General features: G+C 34.9%; 1 pseudogene; it reads right to left on the reverse strand.

Moving 5' to 3' along the window:
* Positions 1 to 746: 746 nt before the first annotated feature.
* LOC143381591 (ELAV-like protein 1 pseudogene) lies at positions 747 to 1,745 on the reverse strand (annotated as a pseudogene).
* Positions 1,746 to 9,862: the final 8,117 nt, after the last annotated feature.

Raw genomic sequence — 9,862 nt, forward strand, 5'->3', positions numbered from 1 at the left:
TGGAGAAATCACTGTGAGCAAGAGTGTCTGATGTGTGAGGCACTGTACATGAAAATGTGTGGACAGAAATTTGGGATGTCGGAGGACCTGCACATCTTCAGGCATGCGTAGAGCTCAGGACTGCCTGAAATATACTGAAGTTTCCCTGAAACTCTTACATCCATTCCCATTGGTGTGCAGGCTTATGAAACACCTTCTTGTCTTCCCCTGGACCCAGCCTGGCCTGATGTGTGCATCCCTCCCCTTCCTGGGAGTGGCCCATGTGGGACTGGACCACTGCCACTCCCAAGACCACTCTGCAGAGCCTAAGACGGAGTAATTAGGAAATGGCAGTGGGAAACCGTTTGGCAAACAATTTGCTGTCAACCAAAGCATACATTGCTTAAAGTGTTGAAGCAGTTGAGAAAATGCACACTTGGCATCTAACATCTTTAGATTAAAAACTAATCTAATTTTTAAAAAATCCAGTTTGTGGAGTCTTCAAATAAAAGGAGTGTTAGTCTTAGAAGTAAAGCATGCTTCAGTTTTCCCACCATCTAGAGGGACTGGTTAGTCAACACAGTCTACTTAGGTTTCTGCTTAAGTTCTATTTTAAAGAAAATCACTGGAGACGCTTAAAATTGGGTAACATCGTGGGGGTTTCAAACAGTTTAACATATCAGTTCCATCTCAGAGTGTAGGTGAAAACTGGCACAAAATGAGTTGTACACTAACAACAATGTTACAATTTCTTCACTCTTAATTATTTACTCTGCACAAAAAAGAAAAAGAACAAAACAAAACAAAAAACATGGGTTTATTATTTGTAGGACTAGATTGGTTTGGAAGGAAACTTGTAAGATTTTATCCCCCAGGTGGTAGCCATTCAGACTTGCTATGGTCATTGTAGCTTCTTCACAGTTTGTCATGGTAACAAAACCAAACCCTTTGTACTTATTGGTGTTGAAATTGCAAATGAGTTTGACATTGATGACTATGGCAAAGGGGCCAGACATCTGCCAGAGGATCCCCTCATCAGGGATTCCCCAGGGTTGCAGATGGAGATGTCTTTCCTGGGACATTAGCAATAGAAAACCTACTCATGTGATCTATACCCCTCAGGGTGACCTGAACTTTTGCACCTGGTGATGCACTGGGCCATGGAACCACCTTGCGAGTGGAGAACAGCTGTGAGAACAGTGCCACATTTTTGTTCTGATTGGAATTGGCTGCTGACTTCTTCACTGTAATGGGCTCCAAGGAACCTGGAGGTTTGTGACCACTGAAACTGGTAATTGCCTCTTCTGCTTCCAACCATTTGTCAAACTGGATAGATGCAATTTCTCTGGATAAATAAATCTGTGGTCTGATCCACAAGGCCCCAGGAGTTGATGATTTGGCTGAATCTAGAGAACATATCCTCCACATCCTTCCAGGTCATGGTTGTACTGATGGACAAGTTGGATTCTTTGATGACTTCTAAGCTTGGGCGAGCATATGATACCCCCAATAGTTTTTGACTGAAGTCTCAGACCATTCAGCATGCTTATCGACCCTGGTCAGTCTTTGGCAGTCATGAGATTCACAAAACCATAGCCCAAGGTGTGCCCTGCTACTTTATCCTGAATAAGTTTTACAGATTCAACTTCACCAACGTTGCTGAACAGATTTTGCAACTTGTCCTGGTTCATATTCTGAAAATCACTCATTCTCTCAATGTTGTCCCTTCGGTCTTTGGCCATGTGTTCTTCACAACCATTAGACATTGTATTTCTTAAAAATATGGATGCATGCTAGCACTAAAGGCTCCACTCTGCCTATTCTTCTCAGTTATTGTAGTTGAAGTACCCAATGACATCTCTTCCTGGTTTTTATTTGCATTTCCCTGATAGCTAATGACCCAGAACATTCTTTCATACGTGTGTGTGTGTGTGTTTAACCATCTACTTTCTTAAGTGAAAGATATTCTCTTATGTCCTTTGCTCATTTAAAAAAAAAAAAGTTTATTTTATTTATTTATTTTCATGTGGTTCTGAGGATCGAAACCAAGTGCCTCATACTTGTGAGATAAGCACTCTGCCACTGAACCATAATATATATATTTTTTTGTTTTTTACTGTGGAGTTTTGAGAATCTTTATATCATATATTAGTGTAACCACTAATCCTATGTTGAATATCTAACTTGTAAATATTTCTCCAAGTCTGCAGCTTGTCGTTTCATCCACTTTCCACGGTCTTTCTTTGTGTTGTTGGAGCAATCTGGTGAAGGAATGAGTTTGTGAGGGCTGTCTTACCTTGTTAGGTCAAGTTGGGAAGTGAGAGGCCTTGGTGGTCTCCTTCTGGGAGTGATACAAGACATCCTGCTGCTGCATGCTTCTTTCAGTCCTGAGTCTCAAATCAGTTTGCCTTCCTCTTCAAAACTCCCACAGGACTCCTTGGAATGCCTCTTGCACTACTTCCAGAATTACAGTTGTATTTTGTGAGGAAAAACAGAGAAACTATCCACAATATCTTTCTGCCTGGAATTGTAAGCACAATTAGAACATAAAACGTGAACCGAAAATTGGATGCTATTGCTAATATTGGAGGAGCAGATTCAATATCAAGTAGACTTCATACCTCAAGTAAATGTATACACTTATTGGATTTTCAACCAGCTTATTTGGGGAGATGATGGGAAAAGAAGAAAACTAAATGTAAATTTTATATGAAAAGTAAATTTGCAAAAGCAATCAATAAAATATTAAAAAAGAAAAAAATCAATGAAAACAACCTCATTAAACATTAACACTTACTACAAAACTATAAAAATTGTTTTCTAAGTTTAAATTGACAAAGGATGGTAGAAAAATCAGAAAAACAATAGGAAACAAATGAGAGCTTTCATAATGCAGATGATTTTTAGTCAAATAGAAAAATATTGCTTAATAAATTATATTTGCATATGAGTTATCTTAAAAAAATAAATGTATTTCTTTATATGATGCTGTATGCAAATGCATTTTTAAGAATTACAGGGGAAATGTCTTAATGAAGAAATATTTTTTAAAAGAACATAAGTATTAGAATAAATTTTCTGAAAAGACTCAGAAGCAAAGATATAATTAGAGTCATCTGGTTATTTTATATTGTGAAAGGACCCTTTAAACAAAGTAAACAGACAATGATGGGTTGGCAGAAAATGTTTTGTCTGAGAGAAAAAATGTTGACATATAACAAATATTCAAAAGTATTTGAAAAGCCTGTTTAAAAACTTTAGCCCCTTTTAAAGGTCCAAGAAACCTGAATTAATAGAAGATTAAATGTAAATAGTTAATAAATATAAACAATTTCCAACTTTGCTTATTAAGTCCAGGATTAATGACATTAAAATAGAATCATAACCAGTAATAGCAACATCAACAACAATAATAAAAATCAACTCCTACAAAAAAAATCCAGAATTACTGGGATCTAGACCCTCATGTGACACTTTTCCATGAGATAACATACATGCTGCTGAAAATTCTAATATGCCCAAAGCTTCTGAGAATACAAAAACACAGCAACAGTAAATATTGAATGGCGGGGCAGAAAAACTTGTGGGTTGTGTCCAGAAGAAACAAACAAGCAGTATTTGAAATGAAACATTTTAGAGCCCATAATACTTTTAAGAAAGCCGTTCACCCAAACCAGTCTTTCACTGCTAAAACCTCATCCAGAGGAATGGAAGAAGCTAAGTGGAAGTTGTCTCCACTTAGCATTGTTTGCAAACAAAACCTACCTCCTTTGTTCTTAATATTAGTTACACACAACTCTGGGATCCATGGTTTGGGGAAAACTTTTCCTGCCAACATGAGATTGAAGGACAATTTCTATTTTGTAACTGATGAATTACTTGCTTGTTAATTAATGACATGCTACTTGCATATTAAAGAAAAAAATAACACTGAGTGAGATCCCCACCCCCACCTAAGATATATGTATATATGACAGTTAAAACATCCAAAATTTATCTGTAGTCTTGAGCGGCTGTAATATTAACATTGTAATTGTAATCTTAACATGTAATTGTAATATTAACACCTTCCTAACAATATATTGGAAACAGTTTAAAATTATAACCTGAATAGAGTCTGCTATGACTAATGGAAATTGCATAACAACCTGATTGGAAATGCTATTAGTATTTTTTTCCTTTTAGGGGAACAGGGAAAAAACTCATATAGCTACAAGAAATAAAAAAGCACTACATATATATAATTACACAGATATGATTATCAGAATTCTAGATCAGACTGGAAACTCTAAAATGCTATTTGTGTTCTGAAGTATAAAATATGATCAAGGTCTTCAGACACCCAGCCAAATACTACATTGGAAGACTAACAGTAGATTTGTAAATTTTAGATTATAGAAATAATCTTTTTTTATTTTTCAAGACTTAGGGAGTAAAGCAGAACTTGTTTGTTTACAAAAAGAACAGCTAATATTTATAGTGAATTTTATACTTTCTAATTAATATCCTAGGAATAACTTTATATCCATTTATTGATTTAATCCTTCTCATTGTATGAGATGTTAATTCACTATTCTGTTAACTTTATACATTTGGAAACTGAGATTTAGAATGATCAACTTTCCCAAATCCTAAATATAATTATCAGAATATAAAGGGACATAGGTGAGCTGAGAAACTATAGTGACATTTTTGCTATTGGACCTAAATATTCTTTTTTAACTGAATAGGTAAAAATTCAATGTTTGATAGAACAAAATTTTAGAAGTTAATGGGATACTCAGAAGATGCTAGGTATGTAATTTGATCATATGTATGTATTATAAGTTTTGTTTGTCCTATGTATAAATAGAATTATATTGTGGACTTCATTATTCAATTCACACAAAATTTCAAAATGACTTTTTCTTCTCTACTTTTTTTTTGTCCATAGAGCTACTTAAGTATCAGTGGTCTCCTAAACCTTTCTTAGTAATAGATGCCTTTAAAAATAGTCATAAAGTCATTAATCTTTTCAAAAGCACCTAATATGCAAATGTAATCATAGTCCCATGTTGATACAACTGCAAATGGCTTCCTGGTCTCCTAATGTTTCTTACAGGTTAAAAAAAATTATTATTTCTTTTTCTCAATCACATAAGTCAAGTAATTCAAGTCATCAAATTTGTACTTTTCCCACTAAATATCTGTTTGATTTGTTTATTGGATAACCTCTCATCTCCCTGGTGTGGATAAAGTTATGAAAGTTCTAAATTCCTTATTTGGTTGTCTTAACTGATGTTCTTCACTGACTTTGGCCCTCAATGTTCACAATAATGAATTCATTAAATGATAGTATTCTTCCCTTAATTTTATAGGCCTTAAAACATACTTCTTACATAATATTCATGTGAATATAAGTGATGATAATTATGACCTGAGCAAAGATTAATATTATTATTTAAAAAGTGTCAAGGGGAAACCCTTTTGTTGCTGCATTTAAGCAAAAAAAAAAAAAAAAAAAAAAAAAAAAATGACTTCTTTCATCAGAAAAGGTTTGTAAATAGGACTGTCGTGGTCTCTTGGAAGGCAGATGCTGGTCAGGGCAAAGAAGACCCAAATGGCTCAACAGAAAGAACTGAAGCTTCATGCAGATGTGCTTGAGGTTGACCAAAAGGTGGTGTGCCTAACTGGAAACATCTAATAAAAGAAAGGAAAGTCATCCTTACAAACCAATTTTAAAAGACACTGCTAAAAACCTTATGTTTGTGTTTGGTAGGCTGAAAATTTTTCAATCTGTGAAGGCGTATCCTAATGCAGCAGAGCAACAAATACAGTCAACCAGTTGGAATAACCCTGCACCTAGGAGTGTGTTGAAACCACAGCAATAGAACTTGAGTACTTCAGTGAAACATTGTTGGATTTTCCTGTTAAGTCCCTAATGACACAAAGAGTTGAAATCATGCAACTAATAAACACATTAAATGAAGATAATGTGCTATGATGTAAATATAAAGGAAATTCCTCTTTTGAGAGAGAGGAGCAATTATTTTAAAACATAGAAAGAAATTCTGAGGATCAAAAACGAGCAATGATAAAACTAATGTTGTTTGAAGCTATGTAGGTGACAAAAACTGTAATAAAAAAAGCCACTTGTGTATATTTTCCACATGACTAACTAAAGCACTAGGTTTCTGTACTTTGTTTTGTTGTCTGTAAGTTTTAAAAAAATAAAAATAAAATTAATCCAATATTTTCCTGTGATTTCTATGCGCTCTCTATTGTGTCACCCCAGAGAACAAAAGGTTTTGCTGAGAAATCTGAACTTCTGTATCAAACTTTTCTGTGAAAGAACATTCTGTGATTGGAAAATTAGTACTCAGGGAATGTGCAGAGGGCATCCTTTGATTCATTTTGCTTAACATCAATTTTCTTCTTCTGTAAGACTTCCATATCGACTCTTACCCCGCTCTACACATATTTCTTTAGAGGAGCTACTTCCCCCTATTATGGTCTATATCACCCTAGGAGGACTTCCAATCACAGGGCTGTACCTATCTGCCATGGTGAATAGTTCTAAGGACTGGATTTATGGCAAAAACCATGTTGTTCTCTCACAGTATGGGAAGAGTTTGTCCTCTCTGTAATTGCTAAACTGTAGTTATGTAAACTTGTGGTTGGCTGTATATATCTTCTCCCCTCTTCCTACTCCCTGTAGAGTTAAGTTAATACAGAGTTACAAAACAGAAAGAACATTTTTTTTAACCCTTAATCCTAGTTGTTCTGAGTTATGGGAATTAATAAATCTTCTTTTTGTCTCAATTGGCTTTCTACCAGTTTTAAGAAGAAAGGTGGAAAGAAGAAGGAGATTTGAAATTGAATTGCATGTTTTTGTAACTCTCAGGGACACAGTGATAGGCTAGTGAATATACATAATAGTTTCCTATTTAACATGCAAACACTCAACAAAAATAATAGCATTTGGGAAATATATTAGATCCAGATTAAAACTGCAACAAAAACTAAACTTCATTAATAAACTCTTAACAAAGTAAAAGTTAACTACCACTTATCTGGCTTCATGTATTTCATTTCCTCAAAGACAATATTTCATAAATCCTGAGGAATCTCAACCAGCTTCTAGCACTCTGCAAAAAGTGAAAATGAACTCAATGAAATGTTCACTGGTGTTATCTTATCCTCTGTGTTATTATTAAAGGAGTGCCTGTTGGACCCGAACATCTTACTAATTATTCAAAGATGTAAACTTGGAGAGAACTCAAGGAATCTTTGAGTCATTCTAGCTAGAAAACTTTTGAATCAAACATCCAGATTTGGTTGTTTGCCAAAAGTCACCTGAGAAGAATCTTACAAGTCTGTACAACTCAGGTCCCACTCAGAGCTTTGCTACCTTTCGAGACTTCAGGAATGTGCATTAGGATGATGTTTCCTCTTTATTTGTGATGTTTACCACTGAGTAAGAACATTTTCCATGATGAATTGGTTTTCTTTGTCCATGTGCCTTTGGTAACAGTTATGCTCCGAGACTAGAGACCCTTTGTAATGAATGGATCTGGCCCAATGGACATACTCAGTAAATTTTTCTATCATAAATACATCAAACTGATTTGTTTTTAATTAATTTCTCTAGCAGAAAACATTGAATTTCTGGTGTCATTATTTTTTTTCTCTAAAATTAAATGCTATAACTAAAATGCATCTTCTTGCTAATCACTTGTTTTGTTAAGATAACATGCTAAGGGCTGAGGCTATAGCTCAGTAGAGTGCTTACCTCACATGCACGATGCCCTTGGGTTCAATCCCCAGCTCCACAGGAGAAAAAAAAAAAAAGATAACATGCTAAAATTCAAGAATAGGTAGAGTGTTTCTTGAATACAATTGTACTATTCACCTACTATGAGTGATGCACCATGTGAGAAGCTGGTAAAGCAAGATACAGAATAAGACAAAGATGAGGAGAAAGCTCAGCCTTTAGACAATAGGCAATCTTGAATTTTCCATTACTTGCTCATTACATACACAGATATCTGCCCTGATCTAGATATACCCTATGTGGCAAAGCAGAAGAAGAGTGATTTTTAAACATGGCCTCAGAATCAGTGTGATGGAATTATGCCCGTAAGAGTGTGTTCAAAGTTGAAGAGGCATGAGCTAGACATTTAGAATAAGTGGATCAACACTGATAAAGCCACAAATCTGAGGAAACATTATTATTGATATTGGCAATGTCAACAATTTATTTTCCTAAAATGTGACCATGATGGAGCTTAACTTGTTTTATTTGTGACAAAATGATATTTTTCATTATCCAACTTCATCCCACTTAGTACATGCACATTTTAAATTTTGATCAAAGAAGTAGAATGGTACATAGCTTTGTGTTTTGTTTCCTAGCACCCATACCTCCTTTACTATCCTTATATTCCTTAAGGAAACACAATCATTCCACTCTCTGTGTCTTTGGGTTAGAAATAGCATCTATATTATTTAGATATACAATATAGACCTGAGAAGAACTCCAGATGATACCTCTACTCCATGCCTACAGTAATACATTCTGAAATAAGCATGTGTTCCAAATCATCTCAATAAGAATAAGCCCCACATTTTGCTACTACAGATGCCTGGAACCTTCTTATCACCATAGTGCTTAAGAATAATGAAAGCCATACAGAATAAAGCACAAGCCACTTAGAGGAGGGTAAGAGAAAAACAGACAGACATGCACTGAAAGCCACAGAGAAAGCCAGAGATAAAGAGGGAGAGAACTTGTGATAATTGGTTGAGTCTCTGATTCTAAAGGTGCCCCCAAGACCTCTTCCAACATGCTTCTCAATTATGTGCTAAATCCCTTTGTTCATTTAAGTAAAATTGTTCTAAGGTTTTATGATTTACAACAATAAAAGCCCTACTTAAATCAGAGGGCCTTTTATTGTTAATAAGAAAAGCATGAAGGGGGTCCGGGGATCAGACTAAGATGGGCTCAAGATTTCGCAGGCTTCTCTTCCTTGGGTTAAGAGATCATGGGAATACTAGCCAATCCTAAGCAAGGAAGACCAACATGGGTGTATGCACAGTGATGCTTTCATTTCCTTTATACAAAGTGACCCATCCAACCAGAGATTGATCAAGATATCAACCATTAAAATCTTGTGGCAAATAGAGTTGGTTTACCAGAGGAACTGGAAAGAATTACTTTAATATATAAATAATTTATATATTAAATAATAATTTATAAGTAAAATATTTTTGAATAAATAAATTTTAATTTATTTTTGGCTAATTAGTAAGACCTTAAAATTTTTACATATTTATGAAATATCATATGATGTTTTGATATATGTACACACTTATAATGTTCAAATCAGGGTAAATCTATCTATCTCCTTGTTACAGTTTGCATTTTGCTTGTCCCCCAAAGGCCTATGTTTTAAGGACTTGATCTGCAGTCCAAGGCACTATTGAGATGTGGTGGAACCTTTAAGAGGTGGGGCCTAGTGAGAGGGGAATGTTCCCTTGAGGGGACTGCTCTTCAATCTTGTTCCTCTCTTCCATTTTTGTTTCTAAATAGCTACTTCCACTATTTGCTCTTGATTATGATGTGCTGCTTTGCCTCAAGCAGCCATGGACTAAAACCTGTGAAACCATGAGAAAAAATAAAAATTTTCTCTTTATAAGTTCATTATCTTAGATATTTTGTCACAATGAGAGAAAGCTAACTGACTTTTCAAACATTTATCATTTCTTTATGGAGAAAACAATCCTTTCTTGTAGCTTTTTGAAATTTATAGTACATTATCATTACCTGTAGCTAATCTTCTATGCTCAGTAAGCACATTGGATAGGCACACTTATCAATCAACTTAAGACAGTTTTGAGAGCT

This window comes from Callospermophilus lateralis, chromosome 15, assembly GCF_048772815.1.
Source record: "Callospermophilus lateralis isolate mCalLat2 chromosome 15, mCalLat2.hap1, whole genome shotgun sequence".
Lineage (NCBI taxonomy): Eukaryota > Metazoa > Chordata > Mammalia > Rodentia > Sciuridae > Callospermophilus > Callospermophilus lateralis.